Raw genomic sequence first — 25,000 nt, forward strand, 5'->3', positions numbered from 1 at the left:
AAAGGTGTTTTTTTCTAATATTTTATATATATATATATATATATACACATACATATACACACCCACACACACACACACACACACACACACATATATATATAAGTGTGTATGTGTGTATGGTATGTGTGTATGTGTATCCATGTATACGTATATGTTTATAAGTGATGTCAATGAGTATAAATTAAGTAGGTGGAGAATTAACCGGATGTTAATCTGTTGAGTATTTTCCGAGCATCGGTTTGTTACACTACATTATAATTAAACCTCTCAGTGTGATACTGTAAACAAAACAAATCAAATAAAAAATACATACAAATGACATAACTGATTTAATACAATTAATCAGTAATAAATCACTGTTGTGATTGCTAATTTAATTAAAATTAATGAGTAATACATCAGTTTATTGATTGTTATCGCACGAACACAGGATACGGATAACGGAAATTAAATAACTATTATTTATTGCAAATTTCATCGAATACATGTAGTTTTATCTGCTTATTAAAGCTACTTTCATTTTCATGTACGGTCCTATAGAATTTATGGAGGTATAACAGGTGGAAGATACAAAATTTCACTCACCTTCCGTTTTCCAACTATCCCCACCACCACCGTGAAACATTTTCTAATTCAAGAATTCAAAATAATTCAGAATTGTTTATCAATTATGGAAATATTTTCAACACAAGAGCATGTGTTGTGAACATTTAGGAACCAAATACTTATTTTTTATTTACTTGAGATTTTTCTGCAATTTTTAAAAGTTATGCATTCCATATAGTTCAAAGTAACATTTCTTTTAAAATATTTTGACAAAACGGAGATGTACCCACATAGCAAGTGATTTGATCTGAGATCGTGTGCTGAAACGAAAACAATTGCAGCGTGGAAGGTGTTTGTAAGCCATTTAAGAAACACACAAAAGCCGTTCGATTCACTTCAACATTTAAGTTTAATTTGTGAAAATATTTTCGTCGCTAAAATCCGCGACCTGTTCACTGACAAAAATCCGTGCTGCATCTGCTTCCACGCTGCAATTGTATTTTGACAAAATTTCTATAAGAAAGACAGAATCATTCATAAAACAGTACGAGGAGATGCTGAAAGGCTCCTGGCTTTGTATAAAAGAAAATATAGGTGGTTCAATTAATTATGATGTTATTCAACGTATTTCACTTTCAGATTCACACACTTATTGGAGCGGTCCTTCAATTTTTCTAAGTCCTGTAAGAGAAATCGGAAGGTTGGTCCTCAAACTCGGTTTTTCGTGACACCTTTAAAGCTAAGAAATTTTCAGCACCACCTCGTGTGCATAACTCAAAAGAGACAAAAATTTGCTTAAATAAGGTAGCAGATGCTCGCACATTTGCTGATCACAACTGAGAGGCTAAAACAGCCCTAAATTGGAACATGGTTTGCATCATTCATAGCTATAGTTATGACTGTCATATGACCTCTGTACTGGTATAAAACTTTGACGTGACCTTCGTGCGCGGCAATCGCATTGGCATCCCCAACCAATCTATGATAATGAATAGCGACCTAAGCAACATTTTCTGTATAAAAACAAAGTATTCATAGAAGAATGGGTAGAAAAGATACAATTTGCAATACAGCTCCATCTCCTTCAGAACGTGCATTGTTGAAAATAAACGCATGTGAACAGGTTGAGTATATATAATATATATATATATATATATATATATATATATATATATATATATATATATATATATATATATATATATATATATATATATAATATATAAATATATCTATCTATCTATTCTATCTATCTATCTATCTATCTATCTATCTATCTATCTATATATATATATATATAATATATAAATATATCTATCTATCTATTATCTATCTATCTATTCTATCTATCTATCTATCTATCTATCTATCTATCTATCTATCTATCTATCTATCTATCTATCTATCTATCTATATATATATAGATGTATTACAATTTAAATAAATCTTTGTGTACATTTTTCTTTCATTGTTTCTTCTATACTACAAATTGTTTGGATTAGTATGTGTGTGTGTTTGTGTGCGTGGGTATATACACGCGCGTACCTTCACACACACGTATATAGTACTATATTGCCAGACATCTACATGGCGTCTCACTGTTACCTATAACAATTTACAATGTTATCCACAGAGCTTTGGCTTCGGGATTTTTTTTTACTCCGTATTGATGCACACGCAACCTGAACACCTGGCGATTGATTTTGAGAAGTTTGCAATGAGAAGAAGACAACATAAGCAGGTTCTATAAATTTCACACTATTCAGCAGCTACACAAATACACAACTAAATTTATCGCAATTTTATCTGTATTTACCCCAGAATCTCCGATGATGACATATCTGGTACACGGGAAGGAAAAATATTTGTTTTTCCGTTAGAGCCAACATATTCCCTAGATTCTCTGCAAAGAATTTTTGGGGCGGTGAAGTAAAGAATTTCTGGGACGATGCAGCCACTGTAAAACTTGACTGCATCGAAATTAATTTCGTTTGGAAAAACATGGCATCAGTTACTAACACATAAGCCCTCACGTGTTTTGTTTCCTCGAGATATCTTGACCTTAATACCTATTTCTTTACTACCCACAAGGGGCTAAACACAGAGGGGACAAACAAGGACAGACAAACGGATTAAGTCGATTACATCGACCCCAGTGCGTAACTGGTACTTATTTAATCGACCCCGAAAGGATGAAAGGCAAAGTCGACCTCGGCGGAATTTGAACTCAGAACATAACGGCAGACGAAATACTGCTAAGCGTTTCGCCCGGCGTGCTAACGTTTCTGCCAGCTCGCCGCCTTATCTTGACCTTAATACCATTACATCTTAGTCCTTTCTGGTGTAGGAAAGTATGTTCCTTTCGCCTCATCCTCAATTAAGATGGCTTTGGCCACTCTCCTCTTTTGATCTAGTCTAATTGACAGGTCGAGTGGTCATTGTAATCCATCCTGACAAGGAATCTGATGCTTCCTTCCTTTCTAGTTCATATTTTCTGCGCACATATCAGCTTCCTATGTTTGAAGTAGATTATCATACTGATAATGTATGTGAAGGGGCATGGCTCAGTGGTTAGAGCGTCGAGCTTACGATCGTGAGGTTGTGATCTCGTATCCCGGACAGGGCTGCGTGTTGTGTTCTTGAGCAAGGCACTTTATTTCACGTTTTTTCCAGTTCACTCAGCTGTAGAAATGGGTTGTGACGTCACGGGTGCCAGGCTGTATCGGCCTTTGCCTTTCCCTTGGATAACACTGGTGGCGGGGAGAGGGGAGGCCGGTATGCATGGGCGACCGCTGGTCTTCCATAAACCACCTTGCCCAGACTTATGCCTGGGAGGCTAACTTTCTAGGTGCAATCCCATGGTCTGTGTCGTGACCGAAGGGAGTCTCAGTAACGTATGAGAAGTTCTACATTATGCGTCAATTGTTTCACTCTCTGGATTTGGAGTCTATTTCAGGTGTGGGTTTGCGTAGACCTGATGAGAAACTGAAAATTATTTGCTCTCAGTATTTATTATATTAGCGCTGCTTTTAATTCATATGTATATTTCTCTTAGGTATGCAATTTCCGGGTATATCGGCTCATGATTTTACAAGCCATGAGCATATAAATCGTTGGACTGGCTAGCTGACTCGCCTTTGACCCAGGCTGGTAGGTTGTGTTGATAAGCCGCAAAAATGGCGAAACATCGATGTCCTTCACTCCCAAATAGGATTGAGGGTGAGTTATCTCGCCTCTCCATGGCTTTAAATTGTTTTAACACTGGCGATATGAGAGATACTCCGCTAAGCCATTGCAGCCACCGGAAAATACACAAAGCATATACATTAGTATATGTATATATATATATATATATATATGCAGGGTACAAAGTTTTGAAGGGGATAAATGTTTTTATTTCTCCTCTAGTTTCAGAATTACTACTATTTTTGCGGTTTTGAGTTTAGCTGCTCTTTTCAAGTGAATCGAACGACCTTCTCAGGGTCATTCCTTAATTATTTGTTGAATATATTATATAGTCTGTGACTATCTCTATTTTCTCACTTGACCGCTGGTTGCAGAAAATTTTTCTTGAATTTTTTGTTACCCTTATATTGATATTATATATATATATATATATATATATATATATATATATATATATATACTTTATTTAAAGCAGCAGAAAATTCAACAAAACTGTTTGCTAGCAAAAACTGTCCGATGAACGGCAACGGGAAACTCAGAGTAACAGGTTTTGTTGAATTTTCTGCTGTTTTAAATAAAGCATATTACTTTACCACTGGTATTTGAGTACTCTTTTTTCCACCTTGTTTCACATTTATGTGTTTACTTCGGTATATATATATATAATATATATAATATATATATATATATATATATATATATATAAATATATTTACACACACACACACACACATATATATAAAGCATAACTGTGTGTACTTATGAATGGTAGGACAGTTGCCTCACTTAGCTTGAAGCGAAAAATAAACAGATAATTAAACGTTAATTATTCCGTTGATTTACGCAAGATTCAAAATATTTATTAAAAAAAATATTTTCTTGTTTTAAATCATGTAAGTTTAATCACGAAAATTTTAATTAGTTCTATGTATTTATCAGCTAGAAAGTATATGCTATTTAATGTAAGAATATTTAGTAAAACAAACTAATAATAATTAGTAATGGAAGCATCTATCTCCTGGAAGCTTTTTTTCATAGTTTAATCTATATGTATATCATCTTGTTTTCTTGTAGTCACAGAAAACCGTTTCGTCAAATGAGATTGAAGAAAGATTATAATGTATAAAATGTAAAAAAAAAAAAACTTAGAGAAATTGTTTGTAAACATTTATAAGACATATCGAAATATATGAAGAACAATAAAAATAATGCTGCTAAAACCTATAACACACACACACAAGCATACGCACACACACGTACATGCGCACACACGCACAAACAAGGACACAAACGCATGCGCACATATAGGTACACAACTTAGTAGAAGAAATAGAATGGATTAAGTGGAGCAAGAACACACATTATCAAAATAAATAAATAAATAAAAATGCCATAATAATGGAAATTCGTAGCACTTTGATTTGCTTATGTTTTTACGTAAATAATATTTAGTAAATAGTATTTAGTAGATATCAAACCCCCACACCCACAGGTTACACAGGTAGAGTACAATAGTTAGTGGGCTGTTATGTAGATAGATGTATGCATGCGTGTGTGTGTGTGAGTGTGGATGTAAGTATATATATGTATATGAACATGTATTTAAGCATATGGATATGAAAGTAAGCAGATCAATATACAGACGGATAGATATATCGGTTACATGAACAAATTAAGGCGGAGAGTTGGTAGAAACGGTAGCACGTCGAGCGAAATGCCTAGCGGTATTTCGTCTGCGTTACGTTGTGAGTTCAAATTCCGCCGAGGTCGACTTTGCCTTTCATCCTTTCGGGGTCGATAAATTAAGTACCAGTTACGCACTGGGGTCGATGTAATCGACTTAAAACCTATGTCTGTCCTTGTTTGTCCGCTCTGTGTTTAGCCCCTTGTGAGTAACAAAGAAATAGGTATTTCATCTGCCGTTACGTTGTGAGTTCAAATTCCGCCGAGGTCGACTTTACCTTTCATCCTTTCGGGGTCGATAAATTAAGTACCAGTTACGCACTGGGGTCGATATAATCGACTTAATACCTATGTATGTCCTTGTTTGTCCCTTCTATGTTTAGCCCCTTGTAGGTAATAAAGAAATAGGTTACATGAACAAACAAGCACACATACGCACACATACACATATGAAGACTGAAACGCATGAGCATATATACACACACACTTTGCTTCACATAAGAACACATAGGGAGACACACGTCCATACATATGGAGATGCACATCCATAAATACAAACACAGTACATAATTGCAAGAAACACACACACACACACACACACACACACACTCAGACATGGACACACAAGGAGACAAAGGTACACAAACACATATACAAACACACAAAAACAGACGCAGGCATACACACATGCATAAAATCACGCAAACACGAACACGCAAACACATGAATATGCAGAATACATACATGCAAATATACATATATATACTAGCAGTATCGCCCGGCGTTGCTCGGATTTGTAAGGGGAATAACTATATAAGCATTTTTAGAGATGTAAAGTATAATAGCCATCTCAATATGGTTAACCACAAAGGGGGGGTGTTATTGTAGCTTTTTACGTTCTGAGATTTAATAATAAATTTTTAGAGAGTTACTTCTCTTATATATGCCAAAAATGCATTAAAAATGGGAAAAAATGATAGTAATTTTTTTTTTAAATCGTAGACTCATCGTAGATGCACGCTAATACCCAGAAGGGCTCGATATGAATCACGACTATAAGATACCCGGTTTTGGTTAAACTGCACCGCAAAATGTGGCAGTAGTTAGGAATCTAAATCGTAGGAGACAGACAGCACACAACCTCTCTTTTATATATAAAGATATATATATATACATAAGTACACACACATACATGCATTCACACACATGCATACATACATGCATACATACATGTGTAGGCACACACACACGCACACACACACACACTAACATGCGCACAAACAAGCAAAAAAGAACGCAGTGTGAATAACGAACGCAGTCAAAACTATTGGAAAGGTTGCAAAACGCAACGAAAATCTTAGAAAAATAATAAAGAAATAAGTGGGAAATTTTACCGGTGAGTGTTTTAAATTATAAGGCACTAAAAGAGAATCACTCTCCCCAAACACAACAGAATATTTTAAAGCTTATAGTTAAGATTTCAATAATAAAGGAAGCTAGCTAAAACGTTAGACTGGTTGTAGAAAAATAACAAGGAGGCGAATATGTGTGCTCATGTGCGTATGTATTTGTACTTATATATGTTTATGACTTCCTCTCTCTCTTTCTCTATCTATCTATCTATCTATCTATCTATCTATCTATCTATCTATCTATCTATGTATCTATCTATCTATCTATCTATCTATCTATCTATCTATGTATCTATCTATCTATCTATCTATCTATCTATCTATCTATCTATCTATCTATCTATCTATCTATCTATCTATCTATCTATCTATCTATCTATCTATGAATGACGAAGCCACCTTGATTATGATTCTATGAACCGTAAAAATTAATACAGAGAGTTGCTTATTTGCAACAAAAAAAGAAATATAACATGTGACTTCATTGACCGAGGTTACCGTGGTCTTTTCCGTAGGCTTTTCTTTCCACGGGTAAACATCACCTGTCCTCCCCTTTACACTTCATATTGACATTTCTGTGATAACGATCCCTATTGATAATTTTTTTTTCCTTTCCCTTCCCCCCCTTTTTAAAAAATTTTATTTTACTATCCCTTTTGATCGAAAACCAAACCGCCTTTTTTTACCCCCAAAAGAAAAGCTCTACCTTGTAATTTGTCCTGTCTGTGTGCAGCCCTGTGTGGCTAATAAAGAAACATATCTATCTATCTATCTATCTATCTATCTATCTATCTATCTATCTATCTATCTATCTATCTATCTATCTATCTATCTATCTATCTATCTGTCAGTGTCAGCTCGACAGTAGCACAGAATGGCAATAGAGAGCTAGCGTTCCCATTCTGTGGTCCGAACCAGCGAATGAAAATGAGACGTAATCATCATTGAGTGATGGCCGGGTTATTTTTTTTAAACATTTGTTTGATATATACCAAAGAACCTAGTATCCAAACGATCAGACATGTTTTTCTCAGTCACGTGAAACATAAGATAATGCATTATTCCATTAATACACTTGTATACATACACATGTACTTTTGTATGTCTTGGTGTGACGTCTGTCTGTATATATATATATATTATATATAATATATATATATATATATATATATATATATATATAATATATACACGTGTGTGTATGAATATATAGATAGTTATAAATACATGCCTTGTGAGTGGATTTGGTAGACGGAAACTGAAAGAAGCCTGTCGTATATATATGTATGTATATGTTTGTGTGTCTGTGTTTTTCCCCTCCTAGCATTGCTTGACAACCGATGCTGGTGTGTTTACGTCCCCGTCACCTAGCGGTTCGGCAAAAGAGACCGATAGAATAAGTACTGGGCTTACAAAGAATAAGTCCTGGGGTCGATTTGCTCGACTAAAGGCGGTGCTCCAGCATGGCCGCAGTCAAATGACTGAAACAAGTAAAAGAGTAAAGGAATCTTTATCAGACTCTGAATAATCAAATCATATATATATATATATACAGCGAGAGAGAGAGAGAGAGAGATACGTATATATATATATATATATATATATGCATCTCTCTCTCTATATATATATATATATGTATATATACATATATATATATATATATATATATATATATATATATATAATATATATATATTATATATATATATATATATATATATACAAGATAAGAAAATGGAGAAATACATCTAAATCAAATATCAATATATATATATATATATATATATATATATGTATGTATTTATACCTATCTATATATTCATACACACACGTGCATGTGCACACACATATATGCACACACATATATGCACACACGCACATATACGTATGTATGTGTATGTATGTGCACTTGTGTGTGCATAAGATCGTTTTCTTAGCATTGTTACGGATATCTGGGTTTCCAACAGTAATTCGTTAATATTCAAAACATACATATCTTAGAAAACTATAAAGTCCAATAGTTTATTCTTCCCAAGCTCTTTCTTCCGGAATAATTGTATTAGAGCATGTTAGCCTGGAATTCTAAAATACCAAGAATGATTTCACACTTGTACAAATGCGCTCACGCACATACATAAGAATATATGACAAAACATCATACGTACATATATACACACACACAGACACACACACACACGTATGAGAGAGAGAGAGAAAAATACGTAGTGACAGACAGAGGGGCAAACAGACAGATAGACAGATAGACAGACAGATAGGTATGTTTCTTCATTAGGCTCACAAGGCCGAACACAGAGGAGTCAAATTACAAAGTAGAGCTTTTCTTTTAGGGGAAGAAAAAGTGGGGGGGTGGGTAGGTTTTCGATCAAAAGGGATCGTAAAAACAAAGGTTCAATGGGGATCGTGTATCACAGAAATGTCCTGATGTAAAGTGTAAAGAGAGAAACAGATGAGGTTTATCCGTGGAAAGAAAAGCCTACGAAAAAACCACGGTAACCTTGGCCAATATTGTTATATGTTACCACATTTGTTTGCAAGTGAGTAACCCTCTGTTTTTAATTTCTGGGTTCATAGGATTATGCTGAAGGTGGCTTCGTCATTCATACCTGACATCCTTGCTACATTCAGCCACCTTTTTTTGAAACATTCGCTAGACAAAACTTGCCTCTCTACTTTCACTTTCCTTTTCAAGTGGTACTTGAAGAAGTTGATGAGAGATTGACCAGAGAGGAAAATGTTTGTCTCTAATCCTTTCAGACGCGTCCACCATATACATTCTTTCGCCATAGCCACATGTATGATGAAAATAGACAGACAGATAGATAGATAGACAGATAGATAGAAAGATAGATAGATAGATAGATAGATAGATAGATATATAGATAGCTAGATAGTTAGATAGATAGATAGATAGATAGATAGATAGATAGATAGATAGATAGATAGATAGATAGATAGATAGATAGATAGATAGATAGATAGATAGATAGATCTATCTATATATCTATCTATCTATCTATCTATCTATCTATCTATCTATCTAATCAAAGTTACATCTCCATCTCTCCCTCTCCATCTTCCCCTCTATATATATGTGTGTGTTATTGTGTGTGTATGTGTGCATTATGTGTAGTGTGTTTACGCGCGTGTGTATAGTTACATTCCGTTTTATAGTGTTCAGCATGTTGAAAATTAAATAATTAAAATGTGGTGACACTCCACGTGCTGTCGTAATGTATGTACGTCTGTTTCAATACTTCAAAGGGATGAGCTCGTATTGCTTAAAATGCATATTCTTTTGATGAATGTAAGATTGCATACTTTCAGATAATTCAATTGATTATTCTGAACCATATTGCTTGAGTTGCAAACTGTATTGTATACCTTTCAAGAATTGTGAGTCGAATATCGCTCATATAATTGAATTATTTTTACAGACTGTTGAAGAGCAAACTGATATTGAAGACGATCCATTCGCTGAGCTGTTTACAGACCAACTGAAATTCATTGCCATAGCAACTTATAGATTCTTCTCCAAAAATATTAACTGGCACAAGCTGCGTTATTACTTACAAAAGCCAAGAATTTCAAGTGAAGATCAACAAACATTTTATTTATTCTTTCGTTGCTTCAACTATATTCAAAGTATATCACCCGATTAAATTTCATTGAGATACAACTCACATATATCCAGGCGTCAAATACAGAACTTTCTTAACATCAGAACCGAATAACATTATAAAGTGAAACTAGTTCTGCTCACATACATGTCATTATTCGTTACATAATTCGATAATTAGTAGATTCAAAATATGGATGATTTAGACGATTGATTTGAAGTGAGTTTTTGAACATGATTATTGTTTCAAACCATAGAGTATATTTAAAAAATTTAAAAGTGTTGACTTGAACACAGTAATTTGATGTAATAAAAAGGATGTTGCAAAATATTTACTTAGTACCCCCAAGTGGCTGTGTTGTAAGTAGCTTGCTTACCAACCACATGGTTCAGGGTTCAGTCCCACTGCGTGGCACCTTGGGCGAGTGTCTTCTACTATAGCCTCAGGCCGACCAAAATCTTGTGAGTGAATTTGGTAGACGGAAACTGAAAGAAGCCTGTAGTATATATGTATATGTATATATATATATATATGTGTGTGTGTGTGTGTGTGTGTGTTTGTGTGTCTGTGTTTGTCCCTGAACATCACTTGACAACCGGTGTTGGTGTGTTTGTTTCCCCGTAACTTAGCGGTTCCGCAAAAGAGACCGATAGAATAAGTACTAGGTTTACAAAGAATAATACCTGGGGTCGATGCGATCGACTAAAGGCGGTGCTCCAGCAAGCCTGCAGTCAAATGACTGAAACAAGTAAAAGAGTAAAAGAGAGTGAGAGAGAGAGAGTTCTCTGCAAATAACGGTTTTCGTAGGACTGGGTAATTAAAAGCTAATAAATTTTAGAAGAATAAAACAGATGTTTCCAAGGCAGTTGCAGCGTATTTCTATTGACTTCATGTTGACTTCGATTCCAAAGCCTATAGCGGTCTCGATTGACGGGAATCTTCCCCTGAGCCACGTTCTTTAACTACAAACAGTATTCATGACAATGTTCTTGAAATTGTCTTTCATGGCAGAATCTGTCGTTTACCGGACGCAGTCCTTTGTAGTATTCCGTTATAGTCTATAAAATTCTGAATTTAAATCTTACAATGACATCTTTCTTAGCTTCTTCCTAAGTGTAGAGAGAGTTAGTGCCAGTCGAATATTACAACAAACTTAATCCACTGTGCTCTCAAGTCGCGTGGCTTTGGGAATAAGCGAAGTTGACAGAATAAGGAATAAGTGATATTTATATTCTTTCCATTAGTATACGATTGTTATTTAGCACCAGGAAGATGCCGAGCTGGAAGAATCTTTCACACGCTGGACAAAATGTATAGGGGCATTTCTTCTGACTCTTTACCTTCTAAGTTTGAATGCTGCTAAAGGCGACGTCGCTTTTCATAATTTCGGGCTCAACAAAATAGGTAACAGTTGAGCACTGGGGTCGTTGTAATCGACTGTACTTCTCCACCTAAAATTTCAGGTCTTCTAGCTATAGTAGAAAAAGTTATTTCCCATTATGTTACCACTGCACGGGTAGAACAATGCATTTGACTATATTATCCAATGTATTTTTCTTTTATTTACATGGATGTTGTGAAGACGCATGGCTCAGTGGTTAGAGCGTAGAGCTTACAATCGTGGGGTTGTGAGTTCGATTCCCGGACCGGGCTGTGTGTTGTGTTCCTGAGCAAGACACTTTATTTCACGTTGCTCCATTTCACTCAGCTGTAGAAATAAGTTGCGACATCACTGGTGCCAAACTGTATCGGCCCCTTTGCCTTTTCATTGGATAACATCAGTGGTGTGGAGAGGGGAGGCTGATATGCATGGGAGACTGCTAGCCTTCCACAAACAATCTTGCCCTGACTTGTGCCTCGGAGGATAACTTTCTAGATGCAATCCCATGGTCATTCATGATCGAAGGGGTTCTCCTTCTACACGGATGTTACACACGTGGGATTTCGTTTCCACATAAAGGCTACCTGCTGATATATACCTACCATATCTTGCACCGTTCTGCGCATGAGCGATGTATTTTTCTCTTACTTAAAATGACTGACAGTTTAGTAAAATTATAGAGAAAATTTCGGGGACTCGTACAAAATTTTCACATGCAGATCACTCGTAATTTTGTTATTGAAATTCTAACTGTATAGCACCAGTTTCTACACCATATTGTATTTTAAACAGGAAACTACGATAACAGCATCGGATACGTATTGCTGTTGGGTTAATGGAAGCTGCGCGTGCCCAAATACTTTTGCGACTTCTTAGAAATACGGCTGTGTCTGGAGAAGACATAAATTAAATTATGAATTTAATCCAGTCTAGGATTCAATATGTCTTTAAAATCCTCTTACATTTAGTACATAAAGAAAATATTCTTACGTATCATTATAGCATTGAACCAAATATAGTTCGTTTTACTTGTTTTCAGCTCTCGTTGAAAATTTTCCCTTTTAATTGAAAATTATTTATTCCTATAATTCCTAAACCCCATCTATACACACACAAACACAGACACACGCACACTCACACACACATACACACATACACACACACACACGCACACACACACACACGCCGAAAAACGCACACACACACATGCGTTTACATACATACGCACATATACACACATATGAATACAGAAATACATCGTACATCCATGTGTGTGTGTGTGTGTGCATGCGCGCGTGTGTTTGTATTTAAGTGAGTGTATTTGTAGAATGGTTGGTAAGTTCAACAAAATGCCTTGCAGTATTTGTTGTAGATCTAGAGAGAAAGAGGGAAAAGAAAGAGATAGTGGGGGAAAAGAGAAGGAGCGAGAGGGGACTTTAAGACTCTGCGGGAATGCGTGTTGCAAATGCCAACTAATCCTCTGGAATATTTCACAAATTGAACAACGTCTGTGTACGTTTTGTCTAAAGAAAAACATTTATGCACAGAACGTAAATACGACTGTATTGGTTTTCTCCGGAAACTGACGACTAGAGTGGAATTGGTGTAAGACATGACTTACACGTTTTGTCTGAAGATGTGTATAAAAAAAAACCCTATAGTAGTAATTGCGGAAAGTGCTGAAAAACAACCCCACCTACCCACCCACCCAAAATGTGACTGACAACGTTTACGTCTGACATGGACACGAGTTCACATTCTCTTTTACTCTTTTATCTTTTACTTGTTTCAGTGATTTGACTGCGGCCATGCTGGAGCACCGCCTTTTAGTCGAGCAAATCGACCCAGGACTTCTTCTTTGTAAGCCTAGTACTTATCCTATCGGTCTCTCTTGCCGAACCGCTAAGTAACGGGGACGTAAACACACCAGCATCGGTTGTCAAGGGATGTTGGGGAGACAAACACAGACACACAAACACACACACACACACATATATATATACATATATATATATATACGACGGGCTTCTTTCAGTTTCCGTCTACCAAATCCACTCACAAGGTTTTGGTCAGCTCGAAGCTATAGTAGAAGACACTTGCCCAAGGTGCCACGCATTGGGACTGAACCCGGAACATATTTATAAGGGAAAAGAACAGTTTCGATTCCATCGATTTCTGTTATGGTTTGCTACTTTTTTATACACTTGAACAAAGAATAGCTAAGTTACTATCAAGGATTTGAACTCAGAATATAAAAATATTTTAATAAATCTCGTTGAGTAATTACTTTTAGAACTCTATTTTTTCTTACTAAAAGATGTGTTATTAAGGATGTACGATTTTCCCTGTTTCTGTCAATGGTCTGCAGCCATGCTGATACATCTTGTACGGATAATTAAAAAACAAATTACACCGGTATTCTTTTCTTAAGCCTACTATAAAGCAGTGGCGGAAAAAATAGAAACACATTCAAATCTACATATGGATATGGAAGCACTCCGTCAGTTACGACGATGAGGGTTCCGGTTGATCCGAATCAACGGAGCAGCTTGCTCGTGAAATTAACGTGTAAGTGGCTGAGCACTCCACAGACACATGTACCCTTAACGTAGTTCTCGGGGATATTCAGCGTGACACAGAGAGTGACAAGGCCGGCCCCTTGAAATACGTGTACAACAGAAACAGGAAGTAAGAGTGAGAGAAAGTTGTGGTGAAAGAGTACAGCAGGGATCACCACCATCCCCTGTCGGAGCGTCAAGGAGCTTTAGGTGTTTTCACTCAATAAACACTCACAACACCCGGTCTGGGAATCGAAACCGCGATCCTGCTGTCCTAAACACTGGGCCATTGCGCCTCAAATCTACATATACGAATGGCACCTACACAGTTTCTGTGTTAAAAACAATCACTCACTGGGAGCGTTAGTCGACCCAGAGTTAAAATAGGAAGACACTTGACTCGTCGTCCCGCTGTAAAACTGAACCGGAGATAACGTGATTCCGAAGCAAACGTCTTAAGCCTACTGACATACTTGTGCCTAAAACGTTTATGCCAAATAAATAGTTGCATATTTCGCGAGTACGCAAAGCTTATTATAAATCCTTCTAAAATTCAATGGTGCTTTTTTGACCATCGAGTAAGAAGAGAAGCAACACGAAATGTATATTCAGATTATATAAGGACGTAATTTAATACAAATAAGTTTTAAACTGCTTGTATCACGCCATTGCATAATATTATTTCCAATTTATGGACAAATTCTCGCCTTTTTATTAGACTCAAGTGCCACATATTTGTGATAAAACTACACATCCGCATTAGAAGAGAATATAGGGGAGATCCTTCTGGTCGGGGATGCCTTGCACGAAATTATATTCTGGAAGTGACTATTCAATATATATATTATCATTTACTGTCCATAACAAACCCAAATGAAATATATACCGATACCACTGTCCGGCCTAATACTGTGTCACTTTAATCTGGTATCTAATCCCCAGAGAGGTTAATCAAGTCTGGCAGTAGAATGTGTTGCCCAGGGGAAATACAACGGGATATTAGACAATTATTCGAAGTATGATTAGGCGCAGGAGTGGCTGTGTGGTAAGTAGCTTGCTAACCAACCACATGGTTCCGGGTTCAGCCCCACTGCGTGGCATCTTGGGCGAGTGTCTTCTGCTATAGCCTCGGGCCGACCAAAGCCTTGTGAGTGGATTTGGTAGACGGAAACTGAAAGAAGCCTGTCGTATATATATATATCTATATATATATATATATATATGTATATATATATATGTATATATATATATGTGAGTGTGTTTGTATGTGTTTGCGTGTCTGTGGTTGTTCCCCTAGCATTGCTTGACAACCGATGCTGGTGTGTTTACGTCCCCGTAACTTAGCGGTTCGGCAAAAGAGACCGATAGAATAAGTACTGGGCTTACAAAGAATAAGTCCCGGGGTCGATTTGCTCGACTAAAGGCGGTGCTCCAGCATGGCCGCAGTCAAATGACTGAAACAAGTAAAATAGTAAAAGAGTAAAAGAATGGATCTCTGCTTCATAAATAATATGGATCTCATCCATAATGTGAAAGTGACACCGACACTACTCTCGGATCACAACATGGTAGAGCTGACATGCATGGACATGCAGCCTACAATAAACTCTCAGAATCTTTCCAGCTTAAATTTCAATAAGGCAAACTGGAAAGAAATTGAGAAAGAGATCCTCAAACAAAACTGGCCTGAATGTATCTCCTCGCCAGATATCGACATGAAACTTCAACAATTCATGTCTGTAATGCAAGCCATATGCTACAAATGTGTCCCAGAGAGAAAGGCCACTATATACAAGAACAAAATCCCCAGAGAGAGGAAAATTCTAATGAGACGGCGTACAAAAATCTTAAATCGCCTAAACAAACAAATTGAAAGCAGTGAAAAGTCCCGCCTGAAAATGAAACTGTTGGAAATTGAAAAATGTATGCAACTCTACTATGAAAAGGAAAGAGCAGACAAAGAAGCCTGGGCTATAGACAACATAAAATCTAACCCCAGAGCTTTCTACAGGTATGCCAAAGAAACAGCTACGGTGCACTGTAGGATAGGGCCACTCCTTGAAAGGGATGGCACATTCACAGGAAATCCAATGAGGGTAAGTGAAATACTAAATGAGCAATTCAAGAGTGTTTTCACCCCACCCCTTGGGCATTTCCAAATCAGCAATCCAACTGACTTCTTCACCACTGCAGATATGGGGTCAGAGGTGGCGATGATTGATTACATCAATATAAAGGAAGACGATGAAATAAAGGCTATAGATGAGATGAAAACAAACTCAGCTACTGGCCCCGATGGATTCCCGGCAATCCTTCTAAAAGTACGTAAGAGAGTCCTAGCAAGACCACTGCAGTCTCTCTTTCAGAGCTTCCTTGCAACTGGCAAACTTCCAAGAAAACTGAAGGAAGGTAAAATATGCCCTATTCATAAAGGAGTTAGCAGAGCGGAGGCCAAGAACTACAGACCTATCTCTCTGACCTCACACATCAGCAAGGTCATGGAACGAATAGTCAGAAGGAAACTAATCACCTTCCTTGAAGAAAATGACTTGCTGCCTGACACCCAACATGGTTTCCGACCAGGAAGAAGCTGCTTAACTCAGCTCCTACAACACTATGACTGGGTGCTGAAACGACTGCTCAACCACTCATATGTGGAAGTGATATAACTCGACTTTGCAAAGGCCTTTGATAAAGTCGATCATGGAATGATATGTCACAAACTGCGAGATCTTGGCATAGTTGGAAAATTGGGAGAATAGCTTCATGACTTTCTGAAGAATAGAAGTCAGGTGGTAGTAGCCAATGGGGCCACTTCCATTAACACGCAAATAGTGAGCGGTGTTCCGCAGGGCACTGTTTTGGGACCACTACTGTTCATAATGGCCCTCTCATACATGCCCTCAGCCACGCAGAGAGCCACGATCACAAGTTATGCAGATGATACAAAAGTTTCACAGGCAATACATAACCCTGAAGACATTAAGCACCTGCAATGTGAGCTGGACAAAATATACAAGTGGGCTGAAAAGAATAGCATGCAGTTCAATGCTGAAAAGTTTCAAGCTTTATGCTATCAGCATGCAAAACTGAATGCAATACCCAATGAATACACTGGACCCGGAGGAATTGCAATCCCAGAGGCACAATCAGTGCGAGACCTGGGTATTCACATGAGTGATGACGCGACCTTTCATGTACATGTTGCTAAACTGGCAATGAAATGTAGACGGCTGGCCGGATGGATTCTTAGAACCTTCAGAACAAGAGAACAAGAAACCATGATGGTCCTCTGGAAGACACTTGTCCTAAGACACTTTGACTATTGCTCTCAGCTATGGTCACCATCCAGTGTCAAGTTGATCACAGAACTTGAGGCAATCCAACGAAGCTACACGAAGAAGATAGCCTCTGTGCAGCATATAAGCTACTGGGAAAGACTCAAGAGATTAAAACTCTATTCCTTGGAGCGTAGGCGAGAAAGATATGCCATAATATATATCTGGAAGATCCTGGAAAGACTTGTCCCAAACTTTGGCATCGAGAGTCACACAAATGCCAGAACCGGGCGCCACTGCGTGGTACCAAGGACTCCAAATTTGCCATCAAGATATAGGACAAGATATTGTGATAGCCTGGGCTTCAGAGGCCCACAGCTCTTCAATATCCTCCCGAAGAACCTGAGGGACCTGCATGGTGTAGATGCGGATGTCTTTAAAGTAGGACTGGATCTCTTCCTGTCAGATGTCCCGGATGAACCAACTTCACAGCAGGAGGTGCAGATGAGGGCAGCTGTATCGAACTCTCTCATGCACCAAATGGCAGTTGCTAAAAAGCATTCGTGAGGTAAAATCATGTAGCAAACCAAATGGCGGTGCCCCAGCATGGCCACAGCTCATGAGCTGAAACTGGGAAAATCAAAATCATCAATTCAATGTAATCTAAGATTTGTGATGTGAGAACTGAATTTGGATAAACTGCCGTGCTTCTGAGATTACCATTATACCGGCACCGGCTGTTGGTATGACGCCGTACGAAGCGTATGGCTCACTCACTGCTCGGTGACGTTGAATCATTTTTCAGCTCTGTATTAATTCGTTTTATATCAACAATGTGGTGTTTCCTCGATATACGTAATACCATTATAATCACTCTGATCATCAACGACATCATAATATCAACACAATCATCGTTGTCATCGTCATCGCCGTAGTCGTCGTTGTCGTAATAATAATAATAATAATAATAATAATAATAATAATAATACTAATAATAATAATAATAATAATAATAATAATAATAATAATAATAATAATAATAATCATCCTCATCATCATCATCATCATCCAGGTGATCACCACCATTATGGCATTGCCCTGTTTTATATGCTATCACCATCACCAACACCATCAACATCATGACCAACTTCAACAATGTTATTATAACTGACAAAGTCACAACTTGCTCCTTATAATTATTTTTGTAACTTCCTTTCTATGTATATATTCCCCTATCCGTTTATCTATTTCATCTTTTCCTACATACTTCTATCAACCTCACTCCCAACTCCGTCCACTCTATTATATTACCTCTGTGAATAGCTATATATCAATTCATAGTCTTATTGGCTCATATAGGCTCATCCTTTCAGCTGATGATACGTTGCGGTAGAGCCGTGCGACGTCTTTCGGCGTGTGTTCTAGGTTTATCAGATACTCGTAAATTTGTCTTTTGCTCATGGCAGCGTCATTTTAAGCTGCTTGAATCGTGACAACTGTTTCAGCCGCTGTTTTCCACAGCAGAAAACAGAATTTCACGAAAGCAGACTGTTCCTTTGTTTCAACCATGCTAAATATCAAAAAGCCATGGAAGAAGCACTGCAAAAGAAATATGCACCATGTGGAATTACGACTCCACACGATGACGCCGTCGGCAGAACGATGACTGAGAATCCCATCAAGTGGCCTCTAGCGGCGTAAGCCTGAACTACAAGTCACTTGTTCCACAGAGCACGTTTCCTGTTACTTTTGGGTAACCCGTCGTATGTATGTGGATGGAAGCACCTCGTCGGTTACGACGACGAGGGTTCCGGTTGATCCAAATCAACGGAACAGCCTGCTCGTGAAATCAACGTGCAAGTGGCTGAGCACCCCACAGACACGTGCACCCTTAACGTAGTTCTCGGGGATATTCAGCGTGACACAAGAGAGTGACAAGGCCGGCCCTTTGAAATACAGGGACAACAGAAACAGGAAGTAAGAGTGAGAGAAAGTTGTGGCGAAAGAGTACAGCAGGGATCAGCACCATCCCCTGCCGGAGCCTCGTGGAGCTTTAGGTGTTTTCGCTCAATAAGCACTCAGCGCCCGGTCTGGGAATCGAAACCGCGATCCTACGACCGCGAGTCCGCTGCCCTAACCACTGGGCAATTGCGCCTCCACGTATGTATGTATGTACGTATGTATGTATTTTATCCTTTACCTCTTTCAGTCATTAGACTGCGGCCATGCTGAGGCACAGCCTTGAAAAATTTTAGTAGAAAGAACCGGCCCAGTACTTTTTTTCTTTTTAAGCCTGGTACTTATCCTATCGATCACGTTAATCGAATCATTAAGTTATGGGAATGTAAACACACCAAGACCGGTTACCAAGCGTCGGAGCGGTGGCAAAACCCAGACACAAAGGCATACACATATTTATATACACATGCGACGTGTTTCCTTCAGTTTCCGTCTACCAAATCCACTGACAAGGCTCTGGTCGGTCCGAGGGTACTAGTAGTTGCCCAAGATAACACACAGTGGGACTGAACCTGGGACCATGTGATTGGGTCACAACCTTCATAACACATAGCCGCCACGTCTGAGCCTATATGTTGAATTGTGTTCACCAACTGAGAGAAAAGTGATCAATATATGCTGACGACAATATGATTTTATTGAAAATGAATGTTGTTTCCAGTGACTGGCGTTTCACATGACTGCGATCTTTCAGCGTGATCTAATAAACAGGCATGTTATTCTCTGTGCTTGCTCTTGCATATAGAAGTAGCGTGAAAACCGAGCCGCGGGAGATGCTTTTAGTTTTAAGGAACCAATGTCGGAAACCACTAATGTAAAGTGAGTGTGTACGTCTGTGTGTTTGCGCGCGCGTGTGTTGTGTATGCATGTATATATATATACACCACATATACATATGTATATATATATATATATATATATATATGTGTGTGGTGTGTGTGTGTGTGTGTATGTGTGTGTGTGTGCGTGGTGTATAAATATATATATTATATATATATATATTATATTAATATATATATATATATATATATATATATATATCTGTAAATGTAATATGTGACAATTATTCGGTAGCCATTCGGAGTTTATGGCTACCGAATAATTGTCATATATTACATTTACAGTTAAATTCCTCTATTTACATAATATCGAGTCTCTTGCATTCTTTTGTTGTCTTACCATTTCTATCAATATACATACATACATACATACATACATACATAAATAAAATATATATACATATATATATATATATATATATATATATATATATATATATATATATATATATATACATGTATGTGTGTGTGTGGGTCTTTCAAAATGTGACCTCGTGTGTACCGTTGGCGATTTTTTTTCCTCTGTCTTCCCTTCTTTGGATCTATCCTTCTCCTATGTTTTCGACGAAGAGCTCCGCTCGAAACGTTAAACCCTCCTTCTTCCCTTCTTTCCTGAGCGTCCAATAATACTCTATTTGTTCCACGTCCTCGCGTTGTTGTGTTTTAACTATATATATAGATACAGATATATCAAAGGTTTTGGTATCCAAAAGTCCCCAAAGGCACGTAATGCTATGTAAGTGCTGCAGAAGGGCCACTGTTAGGCTCCCGGATCGATAATAGTATGAATGAGGAGTCTAACGCGGGTCGTGTGTGAGCGTGTATACGTCAAATCAAATGAGACAACAAAATCAAGGCAGTGTGAAATAATCTAGGACATTTATAAAGAGAAATGTAGTCTTAGAGCTGTTTCAGGATATAAAAGATATCCACTCATCATAGGTGATATGAGAGAGTTAACTAGAAGGGAATATTAGTGCTCAATATGAGAAGTTATTTTAGAAAGGGAGAGATATAGGAAGTATAAAGGGAAATGTGAAAATAAAAATTAAAATATGCATTCGGTGTAAAGTCGCTGTTCCGTTATGCAAGGAATGTTCTGTGTAGAATAGCTAAAAATGCTTCTTGCACATACTCTTTTTAGTCTTTTACTCTTTTACTTGTTTCAGTCATTTTGACTGCGGCCATGCTGGAGCACCGCCTTTTAGTCGAGCAAATCGACCCTAGGACTTATTCTTTGTAAGCCTAGTACTTATCCTATCGGTCCCTTTTGCCGAACCGCTAAGTGACGGGGACGTAAACACACCAGCACCGGTTGTCAAGCGATGTTGGGGAGACAAACACAGACACACAAACACACACATATATATATATATATATACATATATATACGGCGGGCTTCTTTCAGTTTCCGTCTACCGAATCCACTCACAAGGCTTTGGTCAGCCCGAGGCTATAGTAGAAGACACTTGCCCAAGGTGCCACGCAGTGGGACTGAACCCGGAGCCATGTGGTTAGTAAGCAAGCTACTTACCACACAGCCACTCCAGCAGTCTATATTTTGCTATTACAAATGGATATTCTTGCATTGCTTGCTACTATGCAAGGATATCGCCCGTTGCGGAAACTTTTCGTTGAGTAATGCAAGCGTTCGGTACAAAGTGTGACAGGTCGCTCCTCCATCATGCTGAAACCAGAGGTTGTCAATCTCCGTATCTTCCAAGTTCGGTCATAACTGAATGGATATCATGTCTCGGTGATGTTCGCCATTAATGGTAACTGCATTCCCCATATCATTTTCAATAAAGAACGGTCCAAGCACTCCACCTGCCCCAAAACCACACAACACAGTCGGTTTCCTTGGATGCGTTTCACTCTCTTGCGTTATTTGAGGATTTTTATCTTCCCCAAATCCGGCAGAGCTGTTTAATGACAAATCCACTCAAATGGCAGTGGGCCTCCTCACTGAAGATGATTTTCTTTGCAAAATTCGTTAGCTCCAAGTCTTTCCACAACCCAGTCAGCAAATTTCCTCCGCCTCCCGTGGTCAGGTGGCTGAAAATGCAGCGTCAGTTGTATTTTGTACGCATTCATATGGGAATCGTTATGCAAAATTCAATGTGATAAAGTAGTCGGGACGCCATATTGCTGCGAACGTAGGCGAATCGATTTTCCCGGACACAGAGTGACACTGTCTCGGACAACGGCAATTTGTTGCTCTCTCCTATGAGAACGGTTCCGCCCAGGCTATTTACCCGTTGCAACTGAACCAGCTGTTTTAAACTTCGCCATCAGTACCAAAAGTGTTACGAAGTTTTCGAGCTGTTTGCGTCGCACCTTCTCTGATTTGGTACAATGTCTTCACGATGAGAACACGTTATTCAGATGTAAATTGCTCCATGACACACTGCGCACTATTCTGAGAAACAAACAAAAAACTATTAATCGGAGTGAAGACAGATAGCAAACATGATAAAAGCATGTATTCAAACTTCAAATCACAAACGTGTCACCCAATTGAAATTCGGCGCTCTTTATGGAACACCCTGTACGTATCTGTACACACGCACACACACACACACACACACGCACGCACGCACACACCACACACACACACATACACACACACACACTCACACACACACACACACATACATAAATGTAAAAACTGCGTGGACTTCGATAATAAATAAATAGAAAATTTCTGGAAACTACTCTCTTATGGAATTTTCCTATCTTATCGTTGACCGCTCGAAATAGGGAGTAATAATCAGTCGATAACTGAGGAGCTCGACTTCTGGTATTTTGTCCCGTACTTTTATCCCGTTATGTGTTTACGTATTTTTCAATAGTTGTTGATGTGGTGTTCTAAATTGTGTCTTTTTCGGCCCATTGTCCTCTACATGTCTTTCGTGTGTTTACGTGTTTTTCACTCGTTGGTGATGTCCTGTACTTAATGTGTGTGTATATATTATATATATATATATATATATATATATATATATATATATAGAGAGAGAGAGAGAGAGAGAGAGAGAGAGAGATGTACTCGCATAGCCAGTGATTTGATCTGAGATCGTGTGCCGGAACGAAAACAATTGCAGCGTGGAAGGTGTTTGTAAGCCATTTAAGAAACACACAAAAGCCGTTCGATTCACTTCACCATTTAAGTATAATTTGTCAAAATATTTTCGTCGCTAAAATCCGCGACATGTTCACTGACAAAAATCCGTGCTGCATCTGAGAAAGTAACAGTTAGTTCGTCATATATATGTACGTATGTATGTGTGTATGTATGTATACATGCATGTATGCATGTATGTATGTATATATGTACGTACATACGCCTGTGTATGCATGTATGTATGTATGTATGTATGTACGTATGTATGTATGTATATATGTATGTGTGTGTATATGCACGCACATACACACTATAAACATAAAGTTATAAACCTGTAGTGATGGATAGATGTAGACTGACCACTCATCACAATAATATCAACTTTCAACCTCTCCCTCCGAAACTAGGAAGTGATTTACGACCCTCACCCCCAAAACAAAACCCTAAAACTTATTATCAGACATTTATCTCTATATCACAGAACTTTTGTTTTACTATTACTTGTTTTTTCCCCTCCTGACATCTAGTTAGTTCAGGTCAAATATATATACGTATGTATGTGTGTATGTATGTACGTATGTATGTATGTGTGTATGTACGTACGTACGCATGTGCGTATGTATGTATACGTGCACGTATGCCTGTGCCCATGTATGTGTGTGCGTACATGTACGTGCGTATGTACGTGTGTATGCCCATACGTAGGTATGTATGTATGTATGTATGTTTGTACTCGTGTGCTACGTATGTATGTGAGTGTCTAGGAGAATGTGCAGATTCGTCTGTGGGAGTGTATACATGTGTATGTGTATGTGAACGTATGTCCGTGTACTGGTATGTGTCCGTCCAAGTTGTGTACATGACTGTTACTTTCTTGAAGGTTGTATACATGCTCGCATATATGTTTGTATAGACGCACCCACATATATATATATGTGTGTGGGTGTGTGTTTGTTCCTCTCATCACCGTCTAACTGTGAATGGATGCAACGTTTAGGTGCAACTGTGCACATATAACCATATCCATATACGCAAGTACACACAATCATATAGACACACCCATAAATATACATATAATCTTAAAATACTCGTATATTCTAATCCACTTCTACATACATATGTCCTATTACACACATACACACACACACACGCATACACACACGCACACACGCGCATAAACATACATACGCACACCCACACGCACATACATACAAAATGCGACACAGTATATTATATTTATATATGCATAAACGCATACATATATACAATACATACATACATCCATACATGCTCATATGTGTATGCATGTGCATTTTATTTTTGTTTTATAGCATCA

Source organism: Octopus sinensis, linkage group LG9 (assembly GCF_006345805.1).
Source record: "Octopus sinensis linkage group LG9, ASM634580v1, whole genome shotgun sequence".
NCBI classification, from domain to species: domain Eukaryota; kingdom Metazoa; phylum Mollusca; class Cephalopoda; order Octopoda; family Octopodidae; genus Octopus; species Octopus sinensis.